Here is a 12,612-nt window from a genome sequence, read left to right as displayed (position 1 = left end):
CATTTTGAGTATATAAGGAAGTTCTATGAGTCATAAAAGAAAGATAATCCAATGGGGGAAATGAGTCAATGTACCAGAGGCAACTCAAGCAGCCTGTGAACATCCACAGTAAATAGACCAATAAAAACGAGGGGGGAGGGTGAGTGGGAGTGGAGAAGGAGGAGGGATGGAGGAAGGGAGGGAGAGAGGGAGGAAGGGAGACAAGGAGGGAGGGGTGGAGGGAGAGAGGGAGGGAGGGGTGGAGGGAGAGAGGGAGGGAGGGAGGGATAGAGAAGTGTATGAAAGAGAAAGGAAGGAAGGACAAGAGAAATCCTGGAGCCATGAGAAGGAAAGGCATCCCTCACCAGGGTCTGGCTGAAGCCTCAGCAGTTGAGAATCAAGGATTCCAGAGCAATTAGTATTTACTAAAGGCCTTTCTCCCTCCTGCCTATAAATCTATAGGTATATCATCAAAAGCCCCGTTGACAGTAATACGTATGTATGTTCTCACACCTTATGAAACCCTAGTAGTTCCTGGTTTTACCTTACTGGGTTACAATTCCATCTGTTTGAGAGGCAACTTAAGAGTCACCAAAATGCCATATGGCTAACACTTCACTGTGACTCTTGAGAATCCCATACCCACACTTGGGTACACCTTATTCTTTCCCTAAGCATCAACTTTCTCTTAACTTAAATCTACGCTTAAAATCCGTCTTTGAAATGCCTTTTAATACACTGTGACTCTTCTTGGAGAAGCCCACATCTGTGTTTCCTTCTCTCCCTGATCGCTTCTCTTTCTGTCTTTAGCAAACTCCAATTCCAATACATATCGGCTTGCACCAGATTTCTCATCTACATCAAAGACAAAGATCCAGGATTTCTGCATTATGTTGTTTTGTTTTGCTTTGTTGGGTTTTGAGACGAAGTCTCATCCATCCCAGGCTAGTCTCAAATTCACTACATAGAGGAGGATTACCTTGAGCTCCTCTTGCCTCTGCCCCTCCCCCATTGCTGGTGAAACAAACTTGCACCCCCACACCTACTTTATGCAGTTCTGGGGGGGTCAAGCTCAGGGATTTGTGTTTGCTAGGCAAGGACTCTGCCGCCTGAGCTACAACCTCACCCCCATAGATACAGTTTTTCATGAACTGAGGCTCCTAAAAGTCAAGGGACCTTCTCAGTCTGCTATGGGCAGCAGTGTGGAACTGTCCCTCTGCCCTCGCCACTCAGGGGGAAGGAGGAAAAGAAGGAATAAAAGAGAGAATGTGAGAGACAGGGACAGTGAGGATGGGAGGGAGAGAGGAGAGAAGGGCAAACAAGAAAGGGGAACTAGCTGTCTACACCAACATAAATAAACCTCAAACCAGAGTTAGACAGGATAAGCAAGTCTCAGAAGGATATATTCAGGATTATTTCATTCATTTTAAGTTCCTGCATGCACAAAAGTGAAGAATGCATTGTCTAGGCATGCATAAACTGATGAGAAACTTGAAAGAGGAACAGGGCAACAGTTAGCACAGTTAATGATAATGTTTGCTGGGGCTGGAGAGGTGGCGCAGTGGTTATGAGCTCTGGCTGCTCTTGTAGAGGACCCAGGTTCTATTCCCAGCCCCCGCTGGTGGATACCAGCTATCTGTAACTCTGAGCTCTGCAGGCACCAGACACACATGTGATGCACATACACACATGCAGGAAAAATACCCATATCCGTAAAAATAAAATACATCGATAATGTTTGCTTCTGAGTGGAGAGAGCAGATGACCTGAGGGACACACAATTTTTTTTTTACCAGTCTAAACTACTGGTAACATTCTATGTCTTAATCCAGGTGGTAAACAGACCTAGATGAAATGGTAAATTATACCTGAAATTTAAATAATTATGTGTATGATACCACCTACAATTAAGAACAAAAGGCACCGTACCAGAAGCTTAGCTTTTTCTTGGAATGATAACCAGATGACATCTTTAACATTGAACCTGTATTTCTTCTTATTACATTTACTTATTTATTTTGTGTAGCAGGAGGGGAACATATGTGTTCTGGGGCACACGTGTTGGGGGGAGGGGCTCAGAAGGCATCAGAAGTTATGTCCCAAGGACTGAACGTAAGTTATCAAGGCTTGGCAACAAGCCCCACCAGGAGCCACCTCACTGGCCTTGAACTTACACTTCTTAGAAATCAAAACGTCGTCAACCGGACGCCAAACCTCAGCTGTTTGGGTCAAAATGAGAGATTCTGAATATGCACAATGCACTGGTTATTTAAGCAGCACGTTTCCCTCTGTCTGGTAGGAGAATTCCTTACAGGGAGAAGGCATGTGGCTTGTGTCTGCTCAGCAGAGGGCTCTGTGGGCCTCAGTTTCTCCATCCTTGATTTTACCAGTTTCACAGCCCTTGGGAGGATTCCACTGGCACCTGTGCACACTGCAGCATGGCTAGAATGGAGTTTAGCAGAAGCCTAATGTTATGAGATGCTCAATCACTGGCCCAGCTGCCTGATGGCCAGACCTGTGACCAGGCTCCCGATAATTCACCAAACAGAATATATGTAAGTGTGGGTGTGTCGGGAGGGATGGGGGTACACTACCTCCTCATATATAACAAATTATAAATCAACAGCTAGAGGAAAGAGAAGGTAAATACATCAGCAACCGAGAAAGACCATTTTGATGGGATTTTAGTGTATGTTCTCTTGTCAACACTAAATGCATAGCAGACTAATTCAGACTCTTTCACATCGGCTGCTCCTTACATTGCTTTACCACATGTGAGTTCCACGGTTGTGCTTTAAGTATGTGGCCTTTAAAATCATCCCCTTTGCTAGCACTCAACTGGCCATGGGTTTTTCTGTCTGTCTCATAAAATTCCTCTAGTCCAGGACTGTGTCACTACTTACAATGGCTGACCCTGCAAACACACAAAAGGTTTCCTTTCTTCCAGATCAACTGAATCCCATTTCCCAGCCTGTCAGAATCCTCTCTGGCTTCTAAGTCTTCCAGGTAAGTTCTGCCTCTATGGCATTCCCTTCACCCCACCACCACCATCAGAATTCATCTTCCTTACATGGAACCCATCTCTCCTACCCATTCGCATTTACCACACAACTTTGTGTGTGACACTGGACTGGCCAGTCAGACTGTTCCATGACCCAGATGCAATGCCTCATTCAGGCTCAGAAAATCACATAAAACCAAGCTTGCCATGCTCTTCCCCAAAGCTATCAGAAGATACTTTCCTGGGTACATCCTAGAGTTTAGACGCGTGTACAGCATGAGTCTGCATTCAAGTTGCCCTCCTGCTCAATTCCAGAAGACAGACTGACTAGGAGATACACAGCACATTGGCTCTGACAAAGAAGTTGAGCCCTTAGGTGCAGCCATGCCTGAGGCAGACTCTACTTGGGGGTTACTCAGTTACAAGTGTCAGATGAAATCTTTTTACTCCAGAAGGAGCCCTTCCTACAGTGGTATCAAAGGCCACCAGGGAAGTGCCTAGGGAAGATCTGTGGACCGCGGTACTTAAGCATCACAGGCAGGTATAAACTAGGTTTGCTGCAGAAAAAAAATCTGCAGGAGGCTGGGTAGTCAGAAGCTGAGGTAGGTGCATGGCAGGTATAAGTATTTGGGGAGAGCAGGTGCAGAATCCCCACTTCTCACAGCCCTTGCTGGATTAAGGAATCCCTTCAGTACTTGCACACATAGCATCTTCACTGATAAATCAGTAAAAGGTGATTTCGACACGGGCTTGTATTGAGACTTTTCTGTTTCTCACGTAACATTCTTTGAAGTTTCCAGTGGCCCCATCCTGGGCATGAGAAACCCAAATAGAGACTGTGGGCCTCCTCCACATCTCCACATTTTATGGAGAGAAGACTCAAAAACCCACCTAAGGAATAAAAACCTAAAGGGCCTCAGAAGTAAGAGCTCCCTGAGATAGAAAGGAAGATGAGAAGCTGGTAGTACTGGCTGTGGCTTTGCATTAATGTAAGCCAAGTATGGACTGAGAATTAGACAGCCGCATCTCAGGACACCCCTATTCTACCTATGGAAAAAGCCCAGTGCTGTCTCTAAGATGTCTGTGAATTCCCAGAATCCTGTGTTCTTGTGACAATGCAGAACACCTTCCCACTTGGGATCACCTTCTCATCTTCCAGTCTAGATAGGCAAATCCACCACTTTTCACAGTTTAAACAACAACCAAGAAAACACAGAAGCAGGACAGACTCACATGTGAGACAAGTGTCACTGTAAAGAGCACACTATCATGGTTTAAATCCTTTCTCCCTCACCAAGCTGCTGTCTCTTTCCTCGGTCTCCTACGTCCCCATCTCCTTGATACTCGGCTCCCTTTGACTCAGGTACAAACACAGCCATCGATTCTGTTGTGCTGTCAATAGCTAAGCCATAGTTCTGGGCTTATCCCCTGAAAGTTTATTAAGTAAATCTTCCTAAAAAGCAATCAAGAAGAATTTTGCTTTGGGATGTTAGGATAATAGTTTATCACTAGGAAACGTTAAGGACTAAAGGAAGTATGTGCAGTGGCAGATGCCTATGATCCCAGGACCTGGGAGGCTGAAGCTGTAGGATTGCCACAAGCTGAAAGCCATCCTGTGTAGCAGGAATCTTAAAAAGTCTTATTAATAAGAACAAACCTGAAGCCAGGTATTGGGGTGAATGCTGGAAGATCAGAGAAACAGAACAAGCTACAGCTTCCTCACTTTGCCAATTCCTCAGCTGATCCTGTTTCCTCAGACTGGAAGCCTCTGAGTCCTCATCCAAATGGATCTCAGCTGAACTGCTGCTTGAAAGCCTGAAAGCTTAACCAGCTCTAGTTCCTGGTCCTCACGCCTTATGTACCTTTCTGCTTCCTGCCATCACTTCCTGGGATTAAAGGCGTGAGTCACCATGCCTGGCTGTTTCCAGTGTGGCTTTGAACTCACAGAGATCCGGATGGATCTCTGCCTCCAGAATGCTAGGATTAAAGGTGTGTGTGCCACCATTTTCTGGCCTCCATGTCTATCTAGTGGCTGTTCTGTCCTCTGACCCCAGATAAGTTTATTAGGATGCACAATATACTGGGGGACACAATATATCACCATAATCCTGATCTGCAGGGAGAGTATGAGAACACCTAGGTGCCTAGTAAACCATGACAAAAAACCAAAGACAGCAAAAACGTCCACAGATGTGGACCTCTTCCCTGTGCATCTGAGTAATGGCAGGTTTGCAGCAGAGACTGGAGGCTCAAGTGTAGTGCCCTCCACTCTGGCCTCCCAAGTATGTGGAATGAGCCCAGGCAAGACCAAAGGAGGGCAGTGATGGAAACCCATACTCCCAGGAACGTCAAGAGCTCCTGTGCCTCCTTACACACACACACACACACACACCCATACATACTGCTGCAAGGTAAACAATCCTTTCTGTTGTTATCCTCATCCTTATCGTTTCCTTTCCCTTTTTTCTTGGTATCTGGCCCCCAAACAACCAACAACTGAACACAAAGACAACACGAGGAGACTCAACAAAGCCATCATTGATGAAGAATGAATCCAAAGCAAAATGACTCCCAATTCCTCCTCATCTACGTTTGGGACAAATTCCATCACAATGCTGGCACTGGAAATAGTTTTGACCATCTATCAGAAAATATTATGGTTTATCAGCAAGCAATGTATATATAATCCTTTTTCATTGGAGCCCTTCCTCAGAGCGTCTACCATCATTCAAGATATCACAAAAGTTTAAAAATAGGCATGTTAGAATTTGACACAAGATGATTGTCTTCCATGGTTTATGTTGACTACAAAGGGAAACTGAGGAGCCAGCCCCCAAGTGCTTTCACAAATGTTTGTTCATTGATGATTTAAACCACATGCTGAGGTGTTTACAGGATTGTTTATCAAGAATTCTCCAGTGTAAAAGAACTACTGGAGCTGAGCCCACAGGTTTTTGCAACACACACACACACACACACACACACACACACACACACACACTCACACACACACACACCAGGTATGCACGCATACAGCCACATGCACAGTCACACTTGCTGGTGGTCCTCCGGCATCTGAACTGCCATTCTTAATCTCCCTAAAACATTGTCTGGTGGGAGGATAAAGTCTGTAGAGTCATGAAATGTTTAACAAATTTTAATTTATTTGATGATCATGGAACACAAAATAAGGGGAAACAAAAAAAAAAGACACGATTTGGTACAGTTTTAAGTTTTCACAGCTTGGGAAATATTGGAGGGAGTCAGTATCACATCATACTTCAAACTTAATATAGCTGAAAGGCACTCCTGTTGCAGATTCTGCTAATTCACAGAGATACACAGCCCTCCAGAACTTTAGAACACTCAGGGCCTCTCAGTTTGCACGGCAAACTCACAGATCATATTTTATTAACATGTGTGTTTATCTCAAGAGCCGGGGGTGGTTGGTAAGTTCTCATCTCTTTTTGTCAGTTCTGATCAAGAATACATTTAAGTTCAAGAATGCTGTTTTGTGGATTCAGGGGCTGCCTCTGAAACAGACCCCTTATTGGTGATGCCTGAGGCAGGAGGGAGGGGAGAGAGGCACCTAGTTCCACAGGTCCTCACAGGTTTGGGGAACCCCATGCTTGGTACTGCAACCATCTTCCTAATGCAGTTTTCATGAGGCCATGATTCCTTTGCAGAATTTAAAGTCATGATCCCTGCATTGAACTACATTATCCCTGATCAACTACAGCATTGAACTCTTGTATCAACTTATTGGATTCTCTAGCTCCCTCTATCTCTTTCCTTCGTTTTCTTCCCACCAACATCCTTTATTTCTTTTCTACTGTTTTACTTGGAAATGTGTTTCAAATTTACTATCTCAACAAAAAATCAGGTATAACTAACAAAAGAACGCAACTACTTGATAGCATTAGAATTCACTTTGAAGGTTAGTGTTGTCTTTCTCAATACCAAAAGTAGAGAAAAGTCAAGTCCACAGCCCATAGATTTGTGCTGTTATTATTTGTGGAGTTATATTGATTATATCTAATGATGGATTTTATTATTTACATTTTCAGGCATGTATGTCATGTGTTTTGATCATATAACCCCTCATGATCCTTTCTCCCAACAACCTCACTGATCCCTTCCACTGTCAGCTCTTTTCTCTATTCTTTCTTCTTTCTTTCTGTATCCCACTCAACTTAATTAGGTTTGGTTACAGAAGAGCAATGAGGAGGTTGTTCACAGAGCACAGACTTCCTAGCACTGGCTACACCTCTAAAGGAAACGTCTCTCCCTCCCCCAACATCCATTAACTGCGTTTGTATCTTAGAAAAGTTTAGATTGTGATTTCCTTCCTTCTCCACGACAGGATGTTGAAAGAGGCCAGAATTTTGCGGGTCTTGTGCTGTTAATCTCTGCTGAAAATTCAAGGGTACAGCAGCCAGATCATGCCCAGAATAAAGAGTTCTGAAACACATCACTCCTTCCCTCCTCCATTCTTGCATTCTTCCCACACTCTCTTTTGCAATGTTCCCTACGCATCCAAGCAGATGATACAGATATCCCATTTAGGGTTCAGCTTTAAACAGCCACCCAGCACTTTGACTGGTGACTGCTGCCCGTGGCAAAACTATGCCTCTCTTATCGAAGTTGACAGAGGCGCTGATCTGTGCCCATAAACTAAAATAGCAAATCAACATTGGCTTCCACACTGGGCCCAATGGCCTCCCCAGCCACAGACTTTGATCAGGTTTACAGAAGTAAGTATGATCCCTCCTATAGAATGGGCCTCATAACTCAGTTGGTGACCCCCGTAACAGACTTGTCCCTATTCCACCACTGGTCACATCTTAGCTGGGCAGTGAACAGTATGACACATAGGCTCCACAGCTGAGTAAGACTGCTGATGACAGCCCCGCCCAAGCAGCACACACAGCACCTTCTGACGCTCGGCTGTCTAGTATAGTTAATAGAGTCGAGTGCCATTTGAATATAATGACAAGGACAAAAGTCAAAATTCATGTTCAAATCATCACCCTACTTGCTTCTCTCCAAATTTTAAACAAAGGCAAATGGTGTGTTTCCTACAGAAAGATGATTTGCCAAAGAAATATAACAGTTGAGGTTAAGACATGTCCACAAATGTTACAATACTAGCCTGCCCAAAGGGCATCTGCTAAAAATTGAAACACTGAGCAGTGGTAATAAACTGAGAGTCTCCTTGAGTTTCAAGGTTATTAACAAGCCTCATTTCCTCAAGTGTCTAATTGTGCTACTTCAAATGTACACTTTCAGAATCAACGTGGCTTGGTGTGTTTGTAGAGTGAATTACTATGGGACAGGTATTTTAAACTCTGTTCTTTGCCTGTAAAGTACCTGATACATGCCATGAGGCTGTAGTGAGGATTAAATGAAGTAGTACCTAGGAAGCGCTGAGGGCGGTACCTAGCGCTCTCCTGGGTTTAGCTGGCATTGGTTTTGGGTTTGGATGCAGTTGTTATGGTGACTGTTGTTATGGTGACATTAGGATCTGAGTTCCGTCCACTCTCACACATTCAACAGTGTGAAACTTATGCTTTCCTCGCACACACTTAGGTGATAACCACATTGCTTTACTGAAAAGAATGCGATGGAATATGACTTTTGAAAAAATCAATAGCTACAATTTCAGGGGAATTTTTCCTTTTCCACTAAAAAATCCTAAAGAAATTTGGAGAGTTTAAATAAAACCACAAGACTAAGCACATTGGGTTCAGAAGTTTGGGGTACTGCAGATATGTTCTGGGTGATGTTACCCAGGTCACTCAGGGACCACATTTCTCCACGTGTATGAGTGTTAGCTTTCTTTAGTGAGAGGCCATCTCCCAGTATCTGACTCTCTGCATCCTTGCTTCAGTTTGAGGTCTGGGCCTTCAGAGAATGAGATGGGTAGATATAAAGTATGGTTGACATCATCTTACATTTCTTACTTATTTTTAAAAGTACCATTAGATCCATTATTCCATGTCATTTCATTCCCCCACAAAGTTCAATTTTAAATGTCTTCCAATGGCTTATGCCCTTCAATAGTCTTTCACATTTAAATTATGTCTTTGGAAGTAAAGAACTTGTGCTTTCTTGCACTTATCCAGAGAGACAGATGCTGGCATGTAGAGTCAGCAAGGTCTGTAGGACATGGCTAGCAGACACATCAAAGCTGGAGAATCTGAGAGGTTCTGCAAAGTAAACTTTGATGTGGGGCTTTTAAAGTTTGGTGTGGGCTCACAGGGACTCCACGGTGAATGAAAAGACAATCCTTTTGCGGATGAGACGTAAAAGCTGAAGCTGTGTTTCCTTTGCTTCTTTCCTCTGCTCAACCTGACCTGTGCTTCTTGATGTGTTCGGCAGTCTCAGAGTGACGATGCCTGATTTCTGAAATGGACCTTGGTTACTTTGAAATCTATCCTTCTACAAAGCGAGCCTCCCTTTCTGCTTTAAATGGCATAACAGATATAGATGTGGCTTTAGTTCTTTTTTGTTTTGTGTTTTGTTTTGTTTTGTTTTTCGAGACAGGGTTTCTCTGTGTAGCTTTGCGCCTCTCCCGGAACTCACTTGGTAGCCCAGGCTGGCCTCGAACTCACAGAGATCCACCTGGCTCTGCCTCCCGAGTGCTGGGATTAAAAGCATGCGCCGCCACCACCACCCGGCGTGGCTTTAGTTCTTTAGGGTAACACATGTGTTGGAGAATGATAGGTAGGTAGGTAGGTAGGTAGGTAGGTAGGTAGATAGATAGATAGATAATCTTAATTCTCCCCTGACTCAGAGAATTAACTTATAAATATACCAGTGAGAAAGTATGTGCTGGCATCAATTAGTTCTTAAATGAAATTTTAAATTAAAGTTAATTTGCTTTAGTTAAAATTGGGCTCTAGGCAATCAGCAAATTAACTAATAAAAATGACTGTAACCACACCATACAAGCAGCTGGTCAAAAGCAGAACATATTCTAGGGGAAAGAGAGGTATTGTCCCATCTGTGCAATGTAAACACACCACCAGGCTCTCCATAAGGCTCTTAGAAAGAGTGGAACACACCACTTGTTGCTCACTCCACCTCTTCTTACGGTCTCTGCTTCCCATACAACATATAGCCTGTAGTTTATAATTTTCTTGTTTTGTTTTCTTAGTTTATACACTGACATGATAGACATGCTATTATAATCTTTTAACTAAAGTTCAGAACTCACTGATGAACTGTAATTGAAATTAACCAAATTCTAATAGAAACTTGCTGTTACCACCATATAACTGTACACATTACTATTAATCCATATAACCAATAATATTAAAAAGCATGAGGACTATTTTAGACAGTGGGGATTGACTAACGAAGCATAAAACAAGACAGAGAAGTGGATATTTAATGTATGATAATGTACCAATTCAACAGCCCTCAAAACATCACAGTCAAATCACCTAGTACTAATTACATAGTACTCTCTTCTTGGCTTTTATACCCAATAAGATTTTTGCAAAAGAAGGAAAATAGCATTGTGCATCATGAAAAAATAGAAACAGTTTGTGCCAGAGGAAATTTATCTTTCTCCATGGGTCTGAGTTTTCCAAATCAAACCACCTAAAATAGAAAGGCCTTAAATGGCTTTAATTAAATAGCAATAACCTGAGAAATTCATGTTTTTTTAGTCAAAGCACTCAAGATGAGAAGAGTAATAATCAACTGTTCTTCCTCCTTAACATGCGTGAAGTAGGGATTGACGTGGGCAGGACCACTCTGCCCAGGCATCACAGTGCTATGAAATATACATGGTGCCCATATTTAAACAATGTTCTAAAGGGCAAATTCCTGAGCTGGGCAGTGCAGGAATCTGGGCTCCAGCCTATCACGTTAGCTGGTGGATCTCCAACATTCGTAGACTCTTACTATGACATCTGTCATCGTACTCATTAAAGACCGACAGGAGAATAATACATGTGGTCACCAGATTCCTGTGCTCTGGAAGAAAGCCGCATCCTTTAATTACCCCTTGCCATCTCACCGCTCCAATTATTACTACAACTTTGAAACACTTCTTATTTGACACAGGCTTTTTAATCAAGAACAAACAAGACCACACACCCTCTGATGATATATTAAAAACACATGTCTACTATGATAACTAGCCTCATGGAAAATATGTTTAGTAAAAAGCCAAAAACCAAACAAGCTGATGGAACCAGGCGTAATTTTAGAGCGTTTATTGCCTTCTCCAAGGCTGCCTGGCTTCAGGCTCAGGCTGCCAACCTCTAGGTGTGCTAACTATGAAGGACCTTGACAGTACGTGCCTTCTCCCAGGGGACCTCAGTTTGGTCCAGAAAGGTCAGGGTATGACTCTGATTTCAACTTTGCCACATTTAAAAAGGAAAGATTCATCTATGACATACTTGTTAAAACAAAAACAAAAATAAAAAACTAAGTTTTTAGCAAGCTGGTCTTCAGCAGGATATTAGCAACATTTCTCCACTTTTTTTTTCCTCTAAAATTTCCTAAGATTAGCCAGACAGTATTGAAAAGCAGTTGCCTTAAAAAAAATACTAGATACTAACCAGGAAATTTGAGTATAGGACATTCAATAATTGATATGTAAAATATATAAGACGTTGGGAAAATTGACATTCACAGAGGAAAATTCACAAATAAGTTCTCAATACAAAAGCCTCTTGGAGATGATGCAACAACTCCCAATAATGACGTAGCAAAAGCCCCTCAAGAGGACAGAAAAGGGAGAAGGTACGTGAAGGAAAATGGTCCTAGCAGGAAAGAGCAGTGGGGGTGAACCAGGACAAGGCACAGGGGCGCTGGGAGAGTGAATGTCGTGCAGATCAGGCTCTACTTTGCGAACCTTGAAAGGTTGAAGGGTTTTCAGTGGAACTTTGGTCGGGGGGGTTGCAGTGCTTGTTGTTTTTCTTCAGCCTCTAGTGAAGACTGAAGAAATCCTAGACCTCCCAACCAAGAGGTGGAAAACTGATGAGGCTGTGGTTATTGACAGGCATTCCAACCACGCCCCCATGGTCGTGCATGCCAAGGGGGACACTTAGTTATCTCTGCCTAGTCATTTCTGGGTCATATGTCCTATGTTACCCATGCCTCTTGCCTACGTGGTCACATAATAGCATGGACTGACCATGTAATCTTTGCGCATGTGTGGAATGGCCACGGGGGCCTATGTGCACAGGTGCGTCCTGGCCTTTATAAGATGGAACCCATGTTCCCCCACCCTCTTTCTGACATGTGTCCTTCCACGGGCCTGATTGTGGTGGTATTGTGTTCCCCAAAATATTGTGCATGCTAATAAACTTATCTGGGGTCAGAGAACACAACAGCCACAATATTAAACATAGAGGATAGACAGTGGTAGCACACGCCTTTAATCCTAGCATTCCAGAGGCAGAGATCTACCTGGATCTCTGTGTGTTCAAGGATCCAGCCAAGCATGGTGACTCATGCCTTTAATCCCAGGGAGTGATGGGCAGAAGGAGGAAGATATATAAGGCTTTAAGACCAGAAACTAGAAGCATTTGGCTGGTTTAGCCTTCAGGCTTTGGAGCAGCACAGTTCAGTTGAGAGCCATTGGGATGAGGACTCAGAAGCTTCCAGTCTGA

This window comes from Onychomys torridus, chromosome 9 (assembly GCF_903995425.1).
Source record: "Onychomys torridus chromosome 9, mOncTor1.1, whole genome shotgun sequence".
Lineage (NCBI taxonomy): Eukaryota > Metazoa > Chordata > Mammalia > Rodentia > Cricetidae > Onychomys > Onychomys torridus.
Note: the sequence above shows the minus strand (reverse complement) of the source record.